This window comes from Dromaius novaehollandiae, chromosome W, assembly GCF_036370855.1.
Source record: "Dromaius novaehollandiae isolate bDroNov1 chromosome W, bDroNov1.hap1, whole genome shotgun sequence".
Lineage (NCBI taxonomy): Eukaryota > Metazoa > Chordata > Aves > Casuariiformes > Dromaiidae > Dromaius > Dromaius novaehollandiae.
In genome coordinates this window covers 43,662,171-43,683,286 of record NC_088130.1, presented here as the reverse complement: position 1 = coordinate 43,683,286, position 21,116 = coordinate 43,662,171, and the positions used below count along the sequence as shown (strand labels likewise).

General features: G+C 40.7%; 2 long non-coding RNA genes across 3 annotated transcripts in view; both read left to right on the top strand.

The window, feature by feature from the left end:
* The window catches only part of LOC135324298 (uncharacterized), a 35,051-nt gene extending 28,837 nt beyond the window's left edge, over positions 1–6,214 (top strand). Inside the window, exons 3-5 of the long non-coding RNA XR_010385666.1 lie at positions 2,374–2,510; positions 5,487–5,637; positions 6,152–6,214. This is a non-coding gene — a long non-coding RNA (uncharacterized LOC135324298). The remainder of the gene's footprint in view (positions 1–2,373; positions 2,511–5,486; positions 5,638–6,151) is intronic.
* Positions 6,215–7,113: 899 nt separating this feature from the next.
* LOC135324278 (uncharacterized) lies at positions 7,114–20,952 on the top strand. Of its 2 annotated transcripts, XR_010385640.1 has the most exons (6): positions 7,114–7,198; positions 8,455–8,517; positions 15,709–15,829; positions 16,511–16,656; positions 18,850–19,015; positions 20,674–20,952. It is a non-coding gene; the product is annotated as an uncharacterized LOC135324278 (long non-coding RNA). The 2 variants fall into 2 exon arrangements; XR_010385639.1 differs by lacking the exon at positions 20,674–20,952 and having other exon boundaries at positions 18,850–19,385.
* The last annotated feature ends 164 nt before the right edge of the window (positions 20,953–21,116 follow it).

Here is a 21,116-nt window from a genome sequence, read left to right as displayed (position 1 = left end):
GCCCGAAGAGGTTGTGGAATCTCCATCCTTGGAGATAATCAAAAACTTAACAAGGCCTTGAGCAGTCTGATTCATCTGGTCATGCTTTGAGGAGAGGCTGGACTACATGACCTTTAGAAATCCCTTTCAACCTAAATTCTTCTATATTTCTAAAATACTTTGCATTCATTTAGCAAGTCAGCATCTCAGGGTCCATCTTTGAGTCTTTATGTACAAACCCTGGCATAAGGAGCTAATAAGCAGGATGCTGTCAGGACATAATAATGATTAATCATTAAAAATAATGAATCTTTCCAAAGGGGCTGGGCTTGCCCTAGATTCATTCAGATGCACAAGTATTCAGATCACAGTTGTGTTGCAGGGGAGTAGTGGTGATAGGAGTATAACTGGATTTCTTAAAAACAGTTTTTTAATGTAGCTTACAAATAGGTATGTCATATACACATGCGATATTTTTTGTATGTAAATCTGCAGCCCCTCAGAGCATTATTGCTAGCAAAGTCTTAGCTGGAATTTTCAGGGGGACTCAAATTATATTCAAATACAATGGAAATTGCACCTGAAACTCCATGAAGCTTCTTTGAATATGTGGCCATTTTTGCAAAGGAGTTCTAGGCTGAAGGAAAGTGTCTAGCAGGAAAGGCAAGATGCCTCTAGACCTCCCACATCCCTAGAAGTCCTGTTTATTACTACTCTACTTATTACACCAATAACTATAAAATGCCCAGTCAAGAGGGGAGAGGTGGGGGTCATAGTTTGGGCAGGCACCATGTCTTTCTAGTACCTTTGCACTGGCTAGGTGTGGAAGGTCCTTACAGGTTTGTGCAGGTGCAGTTGTTTCCATTAGTGTTTTGCATTGCAATACTGGAGCTGTAGTGCTTGCACATGAGTGTGTTACATGTAATATTTAACAGATGTCTGCTGTGAATGCGTTTTTCCTACAGTTCTCCTTTTTGCAGGTGGTTCTTTGATATAGATACTAGTTAATTGTTTTTTATTATTCCTTAGTACCAAAAATGAACTTTATTCAGGATGCCTATAATGTTTTCCATCTGCTAGCCACATCAATAATAAACAAAAAACTAATTTGTTCTTTAATTTTCCCATAACAGCACAGAAAAAAATGAAAGCTTTGCTCATTTATCCACTGCTCTGTTGTTGATACAAAGCCAAACACAGTCTTTATTTTTAAGTCAATGGAGCTACTACATAGATGAATTTGAGCATATTGAACAAATCACACAAAACAATCTCTTACTTTGTTTGCATATTCACACATGGTGTAAAGAGCAATAGAACAGAATAACAGATGCTTCTGTATTCTTTTTTTTCAGTAAGTCTTCAACTGAGCAGTGAAACTATTTTTTTACGATACTAAAGCCTGATGCAACTAATATATTCATAATGGATTTGTATGATCTACTCTTGTATCCCCAATGGCTCATTTACAGAGCTTAATGCAATTTTCCAAAAGCTGAAAAATGTAATTCAGAGCAGCTTCCTGGTCTAAAATCACATTGATTCACTAATTCACTGTTTATAGCTTCTTGTCGCAGGCAAGAGAGTTTCTTTCAGGCAAGACCTTTCTTGGTATGTAAACTGTGTACATGTAAACTAGTTAAAGACCCTGTTTCTTTAGCTGAAATCATCCAGAAAAGTGTTTAACCACAACTGCAACAGGTCTCAAGTACATTCTAAAACTTAAGCATATGCTTAAACATTCTTCCAGAATAAAGATGCCTTTCTAAACTAGTGTCAAGAGAGTAGAGAAGAGCGTGTCTACTAAAAAACTGAAGGAGACAAACTGCAATGCGCATAAATTAAAGCCTGATTAACTCTTCAGTGAAAATTTTCATTCAGGAATAGGATGGCCATAATTTTTTGTAGCTTAAACTTTCCTGAGTATCCTCAAGTAAACATGGACTGAGTCTTTGGTAATATTCTTTCTAACAAGTGCTGTTATCAAAGAGGGATTAAAGTATTTAACTTGATCTGCATTTTTTGTTAATGAGAACAGAAGTCAAGAATCTTCATCACGTATACAAAACAAACAGCAGCAAAAATATGATGAATATAGCAAACGAGTCACCATGTGAACAACAGACCATATATTTGTTTGATCTGCTGCAAAAATGCTCAGTCATGGGGCACTAAATGCCCACAAACTACATGTGCATATTGCAAAAGCTTGTTCTAACGTACAGGCCTGGTGAATCTCCTTAGCCAAAAATGAGTTTTTTACCTGTTTTAAAGTAATTGCAAATAAAACTTCTCAGACTTTTTGTAAAAAAAGTTGTTGGTGTTCAGTATTTGTGGAGTTAAAATTATAGTTTTCTTTAAACAAAACTAATGCTTGTTGCTATTCATCTTTAGGTGAAGCTATAAACAGTCCATCCTTCAGAGCCAGAGAACTGCTGGCAGAAGAAAGCTTTGGTGCTCTGTTCCCCACCAAACCCAGAAGCTGGATCAAATCCTGCCACCACACTTACCTGGGGAGTCCAGTGATTTTGGTAGGATTGATACGTTAATCGAGCATGTCTTGCAACACCCCTGAGATAAACAATACTTTCCTCTTTACAGCTGGAAAAACAAGTCTAAGGGAGATCCAAAGACCTAGGCAGGAGCATTCAAAGTCTAGCTGGCCACTTTGCTGTCTGAGCCTGTCAGCACTGGAGATTTTGATATTAAAGTTCCTCTGATGCCTGAAGGTCTTCTTCCATGCATATGCAGAAGCATTTAGTTCTTGTTGCTGCACAAATCAGCAGGCATCTCAAGCCTAAGCCTGTCAGGATTCACAAATCTGCTGTTTCCTTGCCCAGCCTTTTCAAGGAACATTTCTTGTGCATGCCCAGAGATACCTGCTGCTTTGGCTTCAACATAAAATGCAGGTTTTTCCTGCTGGAGCAAGAGGTGAAGCAACACCTTTATCTTCTTCATGGCTTGATGTGAGAGGTTTGGTCTCAGTTCCCATGTTTAACTGTCAGCTTTGCTCTAATCACCACGCTACAGGCTCTTTGGCTTGAAGTACAAGTTGGGGAAAATGCCTCAGCTCTCCACATGAAGCCGTTCCACTGCCAAAAAACAAATATATCAGACACCAATATAGGCTGAGAGCAGAAGCATGACTATAGCCAAGTGGTTTGGTTCTTACCTGGGAATGGGCCTCCATGCGCCAAAGCCCACTTGTGCATTTTTAATAACTGAGTATCTCCTTTTGTACCATTAGTTTTACAGGTAGTCTTTGTCACAACTGTTGCTTGAGTTAAAATGGAACAGAAAAGCAACTTCTATCCTGAAAAATAGCCTGTAGCTAGGTGTCTAGGGCACTTTTTAGAGAGCTGTGTGTTTTAGTGTTCTCAGGCGGAAGTGAGGACAGGATTCAGGTCTTCTGCAGCCTGGATCTGAGCTGTGACTATTTGGTACCAAAAGGAAGTGCATCACATTCTCCAGGAGCTGTGTTTGAAGCACAGGAGTAACCAGTAGCACAGCATAAGGCACTGAAGGCTCAGTATGGACAAGGTTTTGAGACACACTCTTTCATATGGTATCACCTTTCAGGTTATTTTCGGTGGCTCCCTGCACAGCAGGCTGCCTGTTGTGCTTTCCATTCAGAAGACTTTAATTCTCACAGGCATTTAATTGAGAGCTGAACGGGGAGCCCAGGATTTCTCTACAGGGGTGAGGACTTACAGGTTGGGTGCTGTGACACTGAGTGTCCAAGTGCCATTGTGGATAAGGGCTTAAAGTTTTTGTTTAAGGCTAAAGCACAAGGGTTTGATTCTGGGGAAGAAAAACAAAGAACAAAAAACCTGAGGCTTATTCCCTTAACTCTCCCTTTTCTGGTGAAGGCTCAGAAGTGATTCAGTTCATCTGAGTGGGTGAAGTTTCCTTCCCCCAAGCAGGCACTTGTACAACAGGCTGATGGCACAGGGCATCTCCAGGCTCCTCCCAGCATCTCTTCAGAGGAGATCAGGGTGTAGGCACTTCGACTTGCAGTCTTGCCACTCAGAAAACCAATCAAATTGGTGACTATTTTAATTATAAATGATTCAAACCTGGAAGTTACCAGGGAAAGGCAGGCAGTCCTCTGAGCCTTTTCCTTGAGAAGCTGCAAAAGGCTTGAAAACAGCACCATCTCCTGGAAATGCCTCATCATCAGACACAGGAGAGAGTTGCTTTGCTTTTCAAGTTTGTTGTCATTCAAATCGATGGTAAACAAACTTCTTCTGCTTTGGCTAAGGTATTTCCTTGCATCAGTAATATTTCCACACCACCCGTGCATGTTTTTTTCCAGTGTACCCCAAGTAACTTTAAACCAGATGTGACACATCCATAGGGCAGCTGTAACAGCATAAAAGTTGCGGACATACCTTATTTGCCACCGAGGCACACCCCGGTGCCTCAGATGGCTGACTGAAACCCTTTGGGCTAGTAACCTGGAATGCAAGCTAAACTAACTTGTACACTTTCTTTAAAGCCTTGATCAGGAGGCTGATTTTTCTAGGGGGGAAAAAAGAAAAAAGAACAGTTGATGTAACCTCACACAGCTCTCCCAGGATTTTTCCGGTATACTGGGAAAGTATACTTTCCCATGCTACTTACTATTCTTGCATTGCTCCCTATTATGTGCTGGTCATCTCATAGCTTAACACAGTTCTGTAGTCAATACATTGCACTGTCAGACCACCTAACATCCAGATTACAGGGCACATTTCTTCTGTTAGTAGCTTTCAATTACAGCAACAACAGGTTCATTTTAAGCTAAGACTTTAGTGTATTAATCAAGTCAAATGGCAAAACTACTTCACAGGTACTGTTTGCCACTTGCAAACTGCAGGGGAGGCAAGGTTACAACTTTATGTACTTTGTAGGAGTCTTGGCTGAAGATAAATTGGAGAGTATGCAATGTTACCTGTTAGGGTAATAATGTTACCTGATTTAGGGTGTTAATAAAGGAAATACATCTTATTTCTTGCCATATATACAGTCATGATATGTGTTTTCTCCATATTTTCAAACTGTTGCCTGGACATGCCAATGAAAAACAAAAGCCAGTCTTGAATCTCAGTAAGAGTTTTTCTTAAGGAACATCAGTGTTTTCTCATTTGAACAGACACAAACGTAGATGGCATAATCTAGGTAGCCACTTTTTTAGATAAAGTCTCTTGCAAGCTTTAATTCACTACACTGTTATAAATATAAATTACAATGTAGGCAAACCTATTGAAAATTGGCAAAAAAGCCAGTTAATTATTAAATGTGTGGGGATAATTTGCATAATACAATTGGAAGTGTTACACTTAGCAAATTGGAAGATTTTGCTATTGAAATCTAGAGTCGCTTATATTCCTCCTGTCCAGTGTTGCATTACACCATTTCTATTTATACTGCCTTAACTGAGTGCTATCTAAATACACACTTTGCTTTCTGCTAAAGGGTACTTTTCCTGCTAGTAATCTGATGTTTGATAGTCTTTTCTTTTGCAGTTATCTTATTCTTTCAAATTAATTTCACCCTACCTCTGAGTCGAAGACCATTCCTTACATTACCCACTGGACTTTTTAATGCTGTGACATGACTGAATCTTTTTCTTTACTGATGAAATCCAGACTCAGGATAAAGCAGCTGGTTGCAGAGGTAGGACAAGATGTTTGGCTTTGTTAGCTTTCCTCTCCAAGTGGGCTGTGTTTCAGATATTAAGTCACACAGATCTGGATTTGGGCTTTGCAGGGAATTGATAGGTATTTGTACGTGCCCTAAACTTTTTTCTCAATACCTTGAAAAAAAAGGAAGTCCTTCTGTACCCTAAAGAGTCTATCGTTAAAAACACTGTCAGCTTTTTGCTTCTTCTAAAACACGCAAGAGAAGAGTATGTAACTCCCAGCCTAACCTTTTACCATGAATCATTCATTAGTGGTAGATGAATACTAGCTCATTTGGGATCTCAGCTTGTACCTCTGAGTTTGAACCTCATACTCTCACACTGTGTTTTCTTTCTTTTTGTTATTCTTCTTATTCTATGAATCTCAGTCTGACCTGTCCCAGAGCGCTTTTGCCTCCATTCTCTTCTCTCATGTCTTTCCCACAAAACATTATATTATTTGGAACAGATAAGGGACTTTAAACAGACCCTTCTTTTGTTTTCTTTCAGGAAAGCGGGAAATGGCTTCAGCAGAAGAACATTCCAGTCAGTGTCATCCTTCTGTTTTTTTTTTCCCCCAAGGCAAGCTCAAGCTATTTATCTTTGTTAAAATTGGTTAAAACTAAACCCAGGGTCAATCCAATTTCAACTAATGCTTTCAGCGCTGACAATCATATGTGCTACACTTGCTTCTGCTAATAAGCCATGGCTTGTGGAGTGAAGAATAGATTGTTTAATAAAACAAAACCCTTCACATTCCACTGGTGATGGAAAATGATCTGTCACGCTTTACAGTATGCAGATGCATAGTGTGATGAACACAGAATTCAGACAGCTGTTATTACAGCTCCTTTTCATTTTAGGTTAAACTAAAAGAAAGATTTTAAAGGAAAATACCATGTTGCTATGCCAAAAGTCTTTCTAAAATGATTAGTCTTTACTGAGGAGTCTAAATATATAGTCAGTAAGTAAATAAACGTATTTATTGAATACGAGAGAAATTCCAGCAGGTGCCTGGCTGCAGAGCAGTTAAGTAGCAGACACTGACCTGTGTGGCCTCTGTGTCCCTGGTACCCAGATGCTAGAACGGGCCCTTTGACTGTGTGCTCTGCGATTCTTCCCGTGCGGCATTTGTCGTTCTGCTGCCTGAGCATCTTGATGGCTGTGCATCCAGGCTGGGCTTAGAGAAGCCTGAAATAGGACACTAGTCACCTCAACATACATTAAGATATTCAGGGAGTTAAGAGTGCTACAGTGTGTTGCCTGTGTTTGGTAGCCTCTCCCATCGTTTTGCGTTAGCAGCCACTGAGATGGTCTCTTCTCAATTAAAGGCCTTTCAGTGTGAGTGATGGTGCATGGAGAAAAGTACATTAACGATTCCTAGATAATGGGCAAGAAGAAGGATGTGATGAGTGACACTGGCTATTAAGAGATCTGAATGCTCTCAGCTTCATGAATTCTCTTGCAGGGTATGACGTGCTTGCTTTGAGCTGGGGGATGGAGGAAGGAAAGGAGAATGAGTTGAAGCTACCTTGTTCGGAAAGACCGGTTGTTCTGGTAGGTAATAAGCAAAAGTAGTTCATCTAAGGGAAGTGGGCATTTACGTAGATGAGACATCTTCCTAGAGTTTAGTTCTGTCCCCAGTCAATAGACTGGGGTGGAGGGTGATTGCTTTTTAGACTAGTGTAAAAAGAGATTGTCTCAGTGACAACTGGCAAACAAGCTGGCTGTTACCTCTTGAATAATGAAAGGCAGTCCCAGAGTAAGGTGCTGTGTAACACATGCCCAAGTACATAGGTAATGCTAGTGGTATAAACATCTACAGAGGGCAGCCCTTTCTGCCTGATGAACACCCCACAGAATCTGAAGCCGCAAGGCTGCCAAATAAGAAATATGAAATGTTTTCTGAACAGGTCAGTGCCCACAGCACTGTTGGGGACTGGTAAGGAAAAATCAGCAGGAAATTGAAATGTGAAATTGAATGTGAAAAAATATTTCAATGAAGATGGAAAGAAAATGTCTTTCTGTCGTGTTTTTAATTTCTCTCTCCCTCCCTACATTATTATTTATGTATAGTGTAAAGTGACTTATATAATTCTGGAGGGTGTTCACAATTCACTGTGTATTTATTTTGGTTTTGGTGTAGAGGGCCTTAATGGGCTATCGTTCTCTTTACAAAATGTTGATTAGCAGTTGCAGTATTGAAACTGGTCAGATTTACATTGCACAGACGGCAGGATCCTTCCTTCTCTGCCAGCTAGACTGCTTTAGGGGTAGAAGTAGGAGGAGAGCAACGGTCTGAGCAGAAGCAAGCAGGAGAGAGGAAAGTAAGTACCAGCGTAACGATGAAGAAACATGGGTAGATTTGATGCTTCTGACTTAGAAGAGAGAGGGACCAGTAAAATGTGTCTGGGGAAGTTTGCCTGACAAGAGAGGAGGAAGGACCTGGGAATATAGATTGTAGCACAGGTTCAGGCTCAGATTTAAAAGGCCAAATAAGAACCAAAAAGAGCCCACCTTAAAACAGATATCCTATGAACCCCAGTACAGTGAGTCCTTCCAAAGTAGGTTTTATGTGTACCAGAATTTGCTAGCCTCTTAGTCTGCCGCAACCTCCTTTGGATGGACAGATCAAATGTTTTCTTACATTAAAAACATAGAAATACAACAAAAAAACTCCAGCATATGAAAACTGTTTGTTTTAGATATTCTGATACTATTTGCTAAGCCTTACATTCAGGTATTTTAAGGTGTACTAGGTACTCTAAAAGGCACTGAGATATCTGTTTCTATGAGCAGCTGTTTGTTTGCAGATGATGACCTGCCTCCTAGACCTTCATAATTGAGGTGGTGCCCGGCTGACTTCAATGACATTAGTGAGGAAAATATTTTTATTAACTTTTCTTCAGAATACTTTACAGTAATATGAAAAATATTGTTCTCCAGTTTATTTTCTGTAGCTTCTAGATACCAGGTATAAAAAAATCCATATGTAGTTCCTTCTCACAGATGATGCTACTTGCAAGGGCAAAATTCTCCTGCCCTGACCAGGACTTTCTGCTTGTCTGTCTTCCTCTCATGTTGTTTTGCTCACGCACATCCTTTTCCGCTGTTTATGCCCTAAGAGCCTGCCAAAAAGATGTGGTGTGAAAGATACTTTCCTGAAAGAGAAGTACAATTAAAAAAGAGTGACAGTCATATGGGAACATACTGTTATGATTATCACTGTTTTTTTAACAAGGAAAGGAATGCTCTTGAAGGATTTTTGTTACTTCTTCCTGCTTTATACAGTTTAGACAGATTGATTTCTGAAAATCATGTATCAGAAAGTGAATTGTGATTATTCTAAATATCATGGGGAAGTCTGTAGGCATTCACTTCTGTGCTAATCACTTCTGGCTTCCATTACAATCAGTGCAGAGAAGTGGGCATTTCATCCTAAAGCAGAAATAGCTGTTCTCTACTGACTGTAAGAGGAGCACAGGGAAAGTCATTTGGATATAGACCTCTACACAGTAAACACATAGGGTTAGATGAGATGATTCCTCCTCGAAAGAGCACTGGGCTGTGTTTACACAATTTAATGGGGCTATTTTCTGGAAGGTCCATTGACAATGGCAAGTTTGAGCTTCTTTTCATGTGCTTAAGTTAATGTGTAAAGTGAGATGGTTTGAATACCCACCTATGTATCTGACTTCACATCACACAAAAAGTGTATATTGGAATGGGGACCCAAATCTCTCTCTTCCAAACCCTCAGTTTATGTACACCATCCTGTAACATTCTTTCCTTCAGTGTGAGAAGTACTTCACAAATATGAACTTCAGCAACCTGAAATACTGATAGCTTTGAGGAGAGAGAGGGAGAGACATGATGTGTCTTCCTTTCAGTTAGGATTATCACACTACAGGCATTGCTATATCCTAAAACTTCTGACTATTTCTTGGAAGCCCAACAAAAGTCAGGACTGGTCAAGCAAGTACTGAAATCAACAAAAAATATGGACAGGCTTTATGTCAAATTTAATCATAAGTAAGTATTTGAACAGTGCAGCTTAGATCTCAGTTTCTGCTGTTAAAGATAATTTTACTATTATGTTCTATACATAACTATTAATTAACATAATATTGGCCTTATGATGTTTGGACATGGAGTTAAGCAAGATTAATATTTTGTATTAATATTTACATTTTTTTTTAATTTGAGGATTAATTTTGGTCAACAGCAAACTTTCCAATTTAAGCACATGACAGAGTATGCGTATGTCACTTAAAAGGTGGTAGAGATCTGTTTTGTAACATATTTTATTTTCAATAAGAAACTGATGGTTAATTTCTGGAATCTCTTTCTTTAGACTGGCCACTGTGACTTTCAAATGAGCTCTAGATGAAGTATTGAATGGTAAATTAAAATTTTTAGCTAGTGTTTTACCCGTGCATTTATTTTAGAATATCCTTAGAAAAAATATCTAAATCTGAAAGCAGAAAAAAGTTGGACTTTTTTGGCAATCTTTCCAAAAGTTTTTTAGAAGTCTCCAGATCTTCCCTGAAAAAAAAATAGCTATTTTTTCTTACTGGCCCAGTCTGCTTTCAGTTTGGATGGCTCACTTCTGCCTATCTGAATTTTGCCCTACAATTCCAGCTGGATGTGATATTAGTCACTTCTTATCCTGAACCACCATTTGTGTTTGTGATGGCCTGCTTGGCCAGCTCCTGCAGTAGCAGTAGGATATTCTAAATTCCACTGTTTAGCTGTCTGCATTCAATAGAAATGCAATCTCAGAACAGTCTGCTCCTCGTTTATTATAGTACACAAAGGGTGTTGTAAGAGCGGAAACTGTAGTTGCAACTAATGAGTCTTAATTGTAGTGAAACTAGGACAACAGCATTTCAGTTGTAGCATAACTGGTTGAGGTAAAATAAGGATATTCTCCTGAGATTATCCTGGGACTTCTGAAATGATCAGATACTAGGATTTGAGTACTTCATAAATGTACCATGGGCTTGTTTGTGCAGTTCAGTCTATGGCAGTTATTTTTTATTTCCTGGTAAGCATATACAAATACAACATTTCTAGTGATTTATTTACATTTTCTGGAATTGCCAGAGCCTTTGAGAGATATAAGTGATTAGGAATTATTTTCCCCACTAAAAATTCCATACGTTAGATTCTTTTTTTATGAATTGGAATGAGAAGATAAATTCTCTCTCAGTTAAAAACTATTTTGAAACTGATAAAAGATTTTATTATTATAAACAAATTACAAATTGTTTAGTTGCAATGAGATGAAAACACTATTCATACAATGTCAGAACACTATAACAGAGAGGATGAATCTGGTAGCCTGACAGGGGCAAAGCCACCACAGCTCCATGGCCCCAGGTCCAACCAGTAGCAAGGCTGAGTGTGTATTCCCAATTCCCCATAACCCCCAACAGGCAATGGATCCCCTAGCAACTCACCCTTGGATCCTCTGGTCTCCAGTTGCCTACCGCACAGAGAAACACACACACATGTGCACGCACACACACAAAAATGGGTCTCTCAGTTGACCCCCAGACCTTATGGTATCTCCAGTAGTTGGCCTGGACCACACTGGTCCCTCTGGTAGCCAGCTCCTCCAGGGGCCTCGCTCCGAGACACACACTCCCTGGCTCCCAGGCCGCTCACCCTACCCACCAGTTAGTCCAGCTGGATGTTCGCTAGCGACCACACGCTGACCTGGGCACCCTCACTTGCTCCGGTTGCTGGCACCACAGGCACACGGGCCCCTGTGACCCACAGTCCTTGCTCCAGTTGTGAGCACTTAGACCTCCATGCGCACACGTGCACACAGAATAGAGATGCCCTCACCCATGAAAATAGTTAAAAAACAGTATTTGATGCAAAGACAGGACAGACTGTGTGAATCAGGTGCAGGGCATGGCCAGGCAAGTGTACTGACCAGCAACAGCAGCATGTTTACACCCGAATGGCCACTTTTATCCCCTATCCCCTGTTTTCCCACACTTGTTCCTCCCCAAATCACCTTGATCCTTCCCTTTCCTCGCATTTGGTTCCTCCCCTAAACATCCCAGAATAAGTTATGTACAACCTCCAAATGCTCTTCCCTGCATCCCGTAATAGGTCTCACAGCCATGTAGGCAGTAGCGCAGCTCAGTCAGAAAGGTGCTCTCAAGAGCCTCTCCCATTGCCTCGCTCTGATGGGTGTCACCCCTGGCCCACGGGGCTGGTGGCTCTCCTGGGATAGCCCTGCGAAGAGCCAGGGCAGGGGCTCCCTTTTCCACCTGCGTTTTGGGGTTCTCCCGCCTGGCGTTGTTGCTCTGGGCTCCTTTGTGTGAATGGAAATGAGCCTTTGATCACATAGCCTAACAATAATATACAGTAAATATCAACTGATTAAAAACAAGTTAATCAACTCTAGAAAAATAAAACACTTTTTTTACCTTACCAAGATATTTTAGCACTAATGGGGAGAAAAACCTCTACAGTTTCTGTCCAAAAATTGTCAAAAATATCAAACTTTTACCATTAAATATTTTGATTTCAACAATAATGCATTTATCAGTTACAAAAAGTTCTGTGCAGATTTTTGTCAGCCAGCTCTACACAGCAGCATCTCTTTATTGCTTTGGATCCTGTCTGGAATTTATCAAAGTATTATCTTTCATGGAAGTAATCTGCCTATTTTGTAACAGTACGAATTAAAGTCAGATTGATAAATATGCAAAAAAATAACGTTTCTCAGCTAACATAACATCTTGCTGCAGAATCATTAATTTTCTGTCTGGATAATGTAATTGTTATTTGTACAATGAGTATAACTTAAAGAATTAAACCAAATAGGGCTCCTAGTCCTGCAGGAATATACATGAGTGCTTAATATTATTCTCTCTGAACAAGTAGAATGTTAAACACAGATAGTAAACCTCTACCTGCTCCTAGGAATCAAGAAAGCATTTAATTCTATTTGGCTTGCCATTAATATTGGCTACAGAATAAATATCTCTATGGATCATCTGTAGCCCCCTTTACAGAAAGAGTCTTATTTTAAGGAAAAACACTTTAATTCCCTTGTTTCTAGATAAATTGAGGGTTGGGGATCCTCATTACAAGTGCTCCAAAGCAGAGCAGCTGCTTGTAGATCACTGCTCTTAGAAAGCTGAAAAATCCTCCTTGGCAGGTGTGGAGATCAGTCTTTTCCCAGGTGAGAAGGTTCTATTCAAAGCCTCATTAAGAGCTTGTCCTTAAAAAACAAAAAGTTGTGAATTAAAGTTATATGTATTATAGCATTTTAAAGTAAGGCATGTTCAGAGTCACTTACCCATCAATTTCATTTTATTCCGTATTTACATTTGCTCATCCTCTTGAATGTTTGATTTTGGCAGGTAAAAATTTCAGACTGATATTTGGAAAAGTCAAAGGATGTGTGTAATTTGAAGAGAATAGAACATGAAGATGAGTTTGAGACTGGAATTCAGTTTGTAGCCTTTGAGACTGGATCACTGATCCTACAGACCTTTTCTGTGAAGGTACTCCTGCTTCTCAGGAAACTCTGTAGAGGATCTCAGGCTGAAGTATTCCTCTGTTGTTGTGCTACACCTGCTCAGCTGACTTAGCAAGTGGCTTGTAAAGGTGTCACAAGTAACACGGTGCAGAAGGCAGTTGCTCTGCAATTTGGGAAAAAGCTCTTACAAACTGGTGAGTGATTCTTAGAAGGGGAAAATATAGTAGCAATAGAGTGGTCAGTGGACCTGAGAAAAAGCAAACTTTGGAAATGGCAGAGAGGAGCTCTTTGGGAGCAATGTTAAAAGGAAAAAACAGGTGAGGAAGAGGAGCAGCATTTGTTACAAGACACAGTATTGCAAACACAACTGCGAATGACTCTGGGACACCGGGGAGTGATCCTTCCACTGACCTTGACCTTTTAGATTACTATCAGGACATCAGGCATGAATTACCCTCTGGATGGTCTAGTGTAAAGGGTAGTGTTAGGCTATGGGACTAATTATGGCAAAAGATGCAGAACAGACCAAAGTATTCAGTGCCTACTTTCTTCAGTTTTCATGAAACAGATAATTGTGATAAATTATCATGGTTAATTTTAACATGAGGAATCGGAACAGAGTAATTAAAGGATGGACTGAATAATATTTAAGGAAGTTGGTTGTGTTCAAGTTAGTTAGACTGCTGAAAATCATTCCAGTCTACTTTAGAAAATGGTTGAAGCAGCCTCTGACCTGTCAATATTTATCTTCAAGGATGGAGAATGTGGTGAGCTCCAAATAGAGCACCAGTTTTTAACAGGAAGAAAAATAAGGAGGTGGAGAGCTGTGGACCTATCAGCCTAGCTTTGTTACCCAGGCAATTACTGGAATAAATTCTTATACAATCGGTTGCAAGACAGCAAGTGATCAAGAATAGCCCAGCAGGGATTTGTCAGGTACTAGACAAGCCAATTCTTCTTTGACAGGTTAGCTGTCTAGCACATAAAGAGGGAACATCTGAAGTGATGTTTTTTTCACTTTGGCAAGACTCACAAAACAGGTCTCGTCTGACAATTATATAAACAACTGTGTAAACATGTTCTGGATGAAATCTGAACATGGTGTATGCATAAGTGGTAGAAAAACTCCACTCAGAGAGCGGTTATCCACAGTCTGCTATCTAGCTGGGAAGGAACTCCAAATAGCGTTCCTGGGAGAGCTGCCTTCCCTCCTGTTCTCCCTGATATTTTCATTGCTAACTCAGATGATGCAGTAGAGAGTGTGCTTATTTTATTTGTGGGTGACATCAGCTGGGAGGAGATACAGGCGTGGAATATGAATATTGGAATTCAAAGAGATCTTGACAAATTGAACTAAATTTCACTGTACTGATTTTGGAAAGAAACATTACAAGCACTGTATTTGGAAAGGAGAAATCAAATGCACGCTTTTTACATATGGAGTAATAGGGTGGGTAGCAGTCTTTAGGAAAGGATCTGAGTATTACAGCACATCATAAATGGAATATGGGTCAGCAATGGTACATTACTGGCAGGGAAGCAATTCTTCCATAGAATCATAGGATAATTCAGGTTTGACCTCAGGAGGTCTCTAGTCCAGCTTCCTGCTCAAAGCAAGGTCAGACTGTGAGGTCAGGCCCAGGTTCCTCAGGGCTTTATCCAGCCTGATCTCCAAGAATGGAGACTGCACAGCCTCTCTGGGCAACCTGTCCCAATGCTTGACTGTCTTCAGAATGAAAAGGTTTTGCCTTATGTCCAGTCAGCATCTCTCTCGTTTCAACTTTCCAGAATGTGTTAACAGAAGTAATGATAACTTGGACTGGCGAGGTCTCAGTGATATATTTTGCCCAGTTTGTACTGCAGTTAAAAAAGTATATTGACAAGTTGCAGTGTCTAGAGAAGAACAATAAAGGGTGAGGACTGGAAACATGATCTTTGAGGCCGGCATGAAAGAATGGGGTGCTTAGTGTAGACAAGTGAAAACTGAACGTACAGCACTGCACATGGGAACACTCTCTTAGGACGTAAGGGGACTGTGATCAACCACACTCACTGACACAATGACAAGGGACAAAAAAAAGTAACTAATTTACATTCATGTAAAGTCTGGTTAGATATCAAGGAAAGTGCTTTTTTAAATAAAAAAATACAATGCTGGTGTATTCCCCTTCACTGGAGGTTTAAAAGAGCAAGTTACACAACTATCTGCCAGAGTTGTGCCTGCGTTCAGTTCTCCTTCAGTACAAAGGGAGGGACTGGGGGTCCTCCCAGTCTGATATTTCTCAGAAAGGGCCTCCTGCTATTAGGTGGAGAAGAAAAGGATGTAAAAATTCATACTAGATTGTCAAGCAGCCTCTCTGTCCCTCTCACACCCCTAAGTACTCCCTCTTCAGAGATTCCCCTGGTTTCCAGATACAACTTTAGAAGTTCAAAGTCAACCGTCAACCGTCAAAGTCAACCCGTCTCCCCAACAAACACTCTTTGTCCTTCCTCAGACAGAATACAATTCAAGAGTGACTGAAAGAAATGAAGATCTGACATTTGTATTCCTCCACTGCAGGAACACACTGGTGCAGCAGCTGCTCTCCTCGCACAGACGCTTCCTGTGGGGCGAGCGGGACCGCGTGGCCACACTGGCACAGCAGCGAGGGCTGATGCCACCACTGTGGTGTACGTCCACAGTAAGTCCCAGGATGTACAGACACATCCTCTCCATCTACACAGGGATTAGCGTATAAAAACAAAGTACATAGGGACAACTGCAGATGAATTTTAAAAGCAATGTTTACTCTGAATTTTGGAGTAAAAAGGTAGAAGAGTTTAATTCTACATATGTGACTGTCCAATAGGTGACTAGTCTTCAAGCAAAAAAACACTTGAAAAAATAAAATGCAAAGACTTATTCGCAACAGTTACTGAATCCCTGTTTTGTATTAAGAAATACATACAGGTATCTGTTGATGAGAGTTAGCTGTTTTCTGTTTAAGTTTTTGGCATTATATATATATATATATATTCTGTTAGAGCAATTGTTTTCAGTCTTTTCCAAGTTGCAGATCCCTGCTTTGTTGACTCCTATATAGTAAAATTAAGCTAACAACAGAAAACTTGCTCTTCTTAATTCTGTTTCAGAAATCCTTTAAAAGTGGTCTCAAGCCCACAGGGATACATGTCCACATGTTAAAAATCACTGTTTTAGACAAGAAAATGAATACAGTTGTTAGACCTTTTTACCTGCAAAAACTTAGGATGGGCAAAATTCCTGCCACATGCAAAACAACCTACGCTGCTTTTGTCTGTTTTGAAGCTATGGGATGAAATTTTGGCCTCAGGATTAACACTTGTGTGTGCCTTTATTTTAGGACAAAGACTGTCCCACCATTTTCTCCTTTGTGGTGTTGAGATGAGAAGTCTTATCTGTGACTGGAGGATGGCTTCTGTTCAGAGAACCAGCAATGTCCTTATAAGAGAGGAAACATGAGGGTTCATGGACTGACAGAAGCACAAGGTAACAGTGACACAATACTGACCAGCCTGATAAGGAGTGGGTCAAGCCCATCAGTGGTATCTGCTGTCAAGTTTTTGTAGCTATCACAGCGAAGAAAAGTTTTAAGGAAGGATTTGAAGAAAGCCAGTGGGAAGGAGCTACTTTGGTATTTATTGAGAAATTCTGTTAAGCACAAGGGAACTTTGTCTATCTCTGGCAAAAGTTAGAGGGAAAGTGCAGAAAAAACTTTATTTTCTTTTAAACAAATGAAAGGAGTAACCCCCTTGGAATTACCTTATACTCACAGGGTAGCTACTATACATTAGTTAACACACTATAAATGCACACCATGAATTGCTTCACACTAACTTGTTCTTGTCACTGTGTGCTAAGATAAATTGAGCTCGCTGACCTTAACTCTTTCTGCTCTTCACTAATGTCTTGTAAAGGTGATATAAGCTTTTCAGTGCAATTTAACTGCAGATTTTTCCAGCTATGTCTTTTCCTTCTTTCTTCCCATGCGTGCACTGCACAGAGCCTCTCTGACTCCCAAAGACTGCAACGAATGAATGCCTGTTTGACTTTTTGCTGCACAGAGCAGATGGGATTGCTGTGGTATTTCATTTCACACTAGGGAGGCTTGAGGGGCTGTAGGCCTTGGGGCCAGCAGGAGCAGTAAGTCATGGGGCCAGCAAGAGGACTGAGGCCACGGGGCCAGGTTTCAAATTAACTGTATAATACGGGCATTGTACAGGGAGGTGGGGGGTAAAGGATACGCATCCTGTGGAGGCCAGACTGCTGATTGCAGGCAGTCCCAATACTGGAACATGTGGAGGGTGAAACAATAAAGAATCTACATATGCAACCAAGCTACGGGCACAGTCTTAGAGCTGTGAGATCTGTTTTTCAGCCTATATGAAGTGTTCCCTGGTGGCTTGCTCTGTGATGGTGAAGCCCTACCAGAGCACTTTATATCTAAAATCCCACCTGGCATCTTCTTCAAATGCACAGTTCTCAGTGCCCCTAATGCCATTTTGCTATGAACACCAGAACCGACATGGTTAAAGGCCCACACACTGTATACACATTGATATGTCTGTGTATGTGGAAATCACGTATCTGATGGCAATATCTACCCAGCGCAACACGATGTCTACGCTGGCAGTTCACGCTGGAGTTCTGCTTGCATGAGGTAAAAGGATCTCCATATTTGTGTATGACTCCTCAAAACAATGTAATTGAGGAATTATCCACATTTAATATTACCTTTCCATTTTTTACAGGAGAAACCTTCCTATTTGGTTCATTTATAGCACCTTTGGTTTATCTATAAATACCCATTCTGTATTTGGGGCTATGAAGATTTTGTCAAGAAATGGAAGCTGCAGATGAAAGCAGCTTATCAAATATTCTTAAAATGCTCTAAAAATCTGCAACTCCTCGTAAAATGTACTATAACCACACAGACCAGATGACCAAATATTTGTCTGGAGTCTTTTAGAAAGTGAGGACTAGGCAATTTAAGTTCTGACTGGGAAAATGAAACTCTCATAGTACTTGAAGAAAAAAAGCAGATTCGAGACTGTGAGATGAAACTGAAAATCAAAAAGGAGGTGTTAATTTAGGAACTGTTATTTCTGTTATGTGCTGTTGGGTAATGAAAACTTGCTGATACAGAAAAATCCTTCTGCACGTGGAATAAACTGACCAGAAAGGGAGACGTTTCTAGTTTTAGTACAGGAACGTAAGAAAGAAGATAGAAACAACGGTTTAGTAGAGAAAAACTTTGTTTTGAGATTGTGGAACTCATGGGCTTTTGCTAGTAAGTCACATGGATGGACCAAAAATCCCATAAATAGAGATGATGAGATGACACTACATTTACTGGAGTGAGCCATGTAAGGACTCACATGTAATGCCAGGGTTGCATTTGCCTGTGCTCTGGAGGAGGAATCTGGAGGGTGGATGTACCTGACAGCTCTTTGTTATGTCCTAAAAGAAGCTGTCAGTAAAAGGAATTGCAAGATGTGTGTTTCTTTCTCGGACACCTAATTTTCCACTTTTAAGACTGCTGTGTCTAGGAGCAAAACGAAGAAATACAAGGAGATGTTCCGCGGCTGTGATTTTGCATCTTATGTATGTTTGGTTATTTGTATCTTAGGATGCCAGGATGCCTTGTTCTTGTTAGGTAAACAGCCTTGTCCCTTTTTCCAGATGGGTTAAGCTCTCCTGAGTCACTTGTGATAAACTACCAATTCCATTTTGGCTGCCAAATTTCACTGGCCTAGCTTGTGCACTTCAACAGCCTTGCAGGAACTGGAGCTTTCACAGGGATAAGTCTGCCACCAGTCGTTGACTTGTCTACCCATGTCTCTCACAGGTAAATCCCTGCATTTCTGTAAAACTCTTGATTTTCTACAGTGGTAAGTCCAAGGACCACCAGCTGTAACATCTGCTAATAGGTGTATTTCAAGCACATCAGATGTCACTGGAACATATGTTTTGGAGCAGAATTCACAAAAGCCATACTGAATGCAAGCTCAGATGCATATTTTGTATTTAAGCATTTATATATCATGCTTGTACATTAATTAGGGCATTTAGCATACAATATTCAGAAATATGACATGATGTGAACTTGCTACCTTTTTTTTGCCTTCTTTACTGGAAAAAAGCTTTAATCTAGAAGGCTACTTCAGCAGCTTGTGGGAATCTCCTTCACTGGAGATGTAAAAAATCATCTTATGACAAATGTCTCCCAGGCTCTGCCTTGCCTCAGTGAAGGATGGGCTAGACAATCTGTTGAGATTCTTTCTAATCTGACATTTCTCGGAAAGTGTTAGTTGCTCTAATAGACTGGGGAGAGAAGATGTGCAAACACATGGTAAGATGCTAGGCCTTTCACGTCTACATCACCACTTTGATGCAAAGGTTTTACAAAAATATTTAGTTCTGGGAGTATCTGCTTTTCGTATGCACTATTAGAGCTGTGACAGGGTATGATCTTTACTGTAAAAATCATAATAGCAACACAAAACCCTGAGGTAGAGATAAAGACCCATTCTGCTGGGGCGGGGGGAATATATATATGTGTGTGTATGTATAAATGTATTTATAATCTATTCCATATATATGCAAAACTTCATCCCAATCTTACAGAATGTAATTTTTAAGATCCCACACTGCATATATTGAACTTCATTAGTGTGAATAGTCATTTTAGCAAGGTTGAAAATGCTTTAAAATATTTGCAAGGTAAGCAAGATACAGGAGAGAACAGATTAATACAGAAATTCACAGTGAGATTAACATGATTACTTGAAAAAGTACTAGCTATTACCAGTGATCTTTTGCCAAGGGTTTTGTGATCCTCACAGCACAAGTTAGTTTGAAGAGAAAGGAGGAACTAGTATTTCTTTGTGGATTTTGCATAGAGGTTTTTCCACACATAAAAGATAACATAGAAATAATAAAAAAACAAAATGCAAATCTATTTCAAAACAATACTGGAGGTGAACTGTGAAGGCAGTAATTTATTGGAGGATTTTTGTCTGAATTTATTTTTCTGCCTGAAGATCATATCTGTCTTTACATTTCTTTTCCTGAAAGACTCTATGACCAGGATTTTAATAGCACCTTCATATTATCCTAAGCAATTAACAAGGCAATTATTTTTATTAGATTAGCATATGTATTGTTGCTGTCTCCTTATGACTTTTACACTATCTAGTATATAACTATGATAAGAGATGGATGAAAAATTTTTCTCCAAAAGAAGGACCAAAGCTTCTTGGCCCTTCCATAAAAGCATTAGCAAAAATGAAGAAAGGAACTCACAGCCAATTTCTAGGTTGTTTTCTTCATTTGTCATGAAAGGAAAAAACAGGGAGCAGGAACAGGAATACTGTATTTCAGAATTTCCTGTCAGGTTTAAATTCTACTCTTACGCCATTAGCATATCTTCTTTTTTATTAACACATATTGCAGAATAATTTTCACTGTGTAACACTGCCTAAATAACATTTTCTGTCTTTGAAGGGGAAATGAAAAAAAAACAACCTGCATTACTCTAACTAGCGGGAAAAGGAGTGTCGCAAGCCTCGGTGCTGCCCCGCAGAGCCGCCCGGGGTGACGGTTGGGCTCAGGAGGCTGCTCGGCGGGTACGTGTGCTTCAGCACGCCCCGAAGCGCCATCCCGCTCTGCGGCCCGCGGACCTCCGCCAGCGCCTGCTCGCACCGGCCTCCCCCGAGCCCCCCCGCAGCACGGCGGCCGCGGGGCCGCGCCACCTGCCTACCTGGGCCGGGCCGGGCCGGGCCTGGCGGCGCCCCGCGGCGGGCAGGGGCAGGGGCAGGGGCAGGGGCAGGGGCAGCGGTGGGGGGGGGGGGGGCGGGGCGACCCGACCCAGCCCGGCCCTTCCCGCCCCGCGCCGCGGCCGCCTGCGCCCCTTTGTGCCGGCACCGGGCCGGGCCGCGCCGGGTGCC